We start from the raw sequence: 1891 nt of genomic DNA on the forward strand, positions 1-1891 counted from the left end.
GTAGTTGTATTGCTCACCTAGAACAAGACATTATTTTTAGGCTGAAATGTTTTTTTGTTGTATAAGCCTTGTGTCTTGAAATATATTCTCCTCATATGTGTTTACTGAGCTGGAGGGAGGAAAGCCTGAAATATACATGAGGGTAAACACAGCAGGGTGGAGGTGCAATTCTGTGGATGAGCAGCTGAAAAGAACACCATATTGTGACAGCTAAAACTGGTCCCTTGTGTCTTCATTTATATGCTTTGTTTTTATGGACGCTCCTATGATGAATTGCAACCTTGGATAGGGAAGTGCAAATTGTGTTCATTGCATAGGCTGTTCTATAGGAATATATCTGTAATTTGGTAGACAATGGCCACAGTCACACAGCTACAACAAGCTATGGTGGAAGAGAACAGATTATAGATAGATGGATATATAAAGGCATAGCTATGTCCTCAAGGGCTGTAATTAGATGTCTCATTTTAGGATGAGTATCTGTTGTTTTGAGAGATAACTTAAAGTTACCTTAATCTCCTCCATGCCGTGATTTTGATAGCATCTGCCAGAAACAATGACATAATGGTAAAATTGAAGTGTTTGGGACCAATTATGGTGAATCATACAATGACATACCAATTGTTTTTTTTCTTTTAACTAAACCCTATTGTCGCAAGACGTATGCCTTAAAAAGCACAAGTATGGAAAAACAAAAAAGACAACATAATACATAGAGTTTGTGACAAGCATACCCATTCAAAAAGCACACTGTACAATATAACCTGTAAGGATCTTCTAAATGAATGGAAATCTACTCTTCCACTTATTTTTATACTAGTTATTTCTTCATAATGAAACATCACTGTTCTTCCATGAGTGGAACTTTTTGGTCATTTGACTAAATACGAGCCTAATAATTATAGGATATAAGGGATATAGTGTCTTCTTGTTTCAAAGGGTACTTCCAGTGTTGCTGGAGAGAGGGACGCAGATCGGGTGGCATGGTTTCCAAGGCAACTGTACAGCGCTTGCAGCACATATGGTTGCCTTGGCAACAATGCCTAGTCTGCCAGCTGTGTCTTCCTCTGTCAAATTTAAAGTTCTGGTGGGAGAAGTGAAAACCACCAACTCTTGAGGCACCGTTTAAATGTTCACAACTATACAGTAGTTTTGAGATTTTTTTTAAAATACCTTATAAAAATATAATTAATATTTTGCAAGATAATACCATTTTCTTGTCAGCTAAAAACTAGAAGAAATAGTTCAAGAAATCATACATATATTTTTTTCATTAGACAAAAGAGCGAATGTGGTCCCCCACTACAACTAATTATGCTGTGCTGTGCATTTGAGGAAATCGCAGGGGTCAGCACACCCAGAGTAAAATAGATGAGCCACACCCTGGGAGAACTACCCTAGTGATCATGGTATCTACCCTGCCAGGTAAGAATACATCATAATTTTTATAATGCCTGCAGCATGCATTTAATCTCTAAGACCAAGAGTGGAAAAAAGTTGCACCTGTCCTTAGTGCTCTCTCTCTCTCCTTTTATGATCCACTCTTGATTTTGGCTTCAAAAACTGCATAAAAACCTAAAGGTGTGGCAGAGCCCTACGTTGGTCAGTTGGGCTAGGACTGACTGGGTCTTTGAAACACCAGCACTATTGACCATGCACTATCATCTCATGTCATTCTTCATTTTGATAGTTCTTTCTTTTGTGGGCATAAGTCTTAAAGGGGTTGTCCGGGTTCAGAGCTGACCCCGAGCATATCCCCATTTTCACCCCGGCGTACCGGGGCTCTCCATGGGGCTGCCAGGAACCCCGGTGACGTCACCGGCACTGATGGGTGGGATTTAGCGCTGCCCTAGCCAGTAGAATGGCTAGGGCAGCGCTAAAGCCCACCCAT

At 40.1% G+C, this 1891-nt stretch overlaps 1 pseudogene; it reads right to left on the minus strand.

Annotated features, from left to right (window-relative positions):
- Window positions 1-1280: 1280 nt before the first annotated feature.
- On the minus strand, window positions 1281-1433 carry LOC120996672 (annotated as a pseudogene).
- Window positions 1434-1891: the final 458 nt, after the last annotated feature.

This window comes from Bufo bufo, chromosome 3, assembly GCF_905171765.1.
Source record: "Bufo bufo chromosome 3, aBufBuf1.1, whole genome shotgun sequence".
Classification (NCBI taxonomy): Eukaryota; Metazoa; Chordata; class Amphibia; order Anura; family Bufonidae; genus Bufo; species Bufo bufo.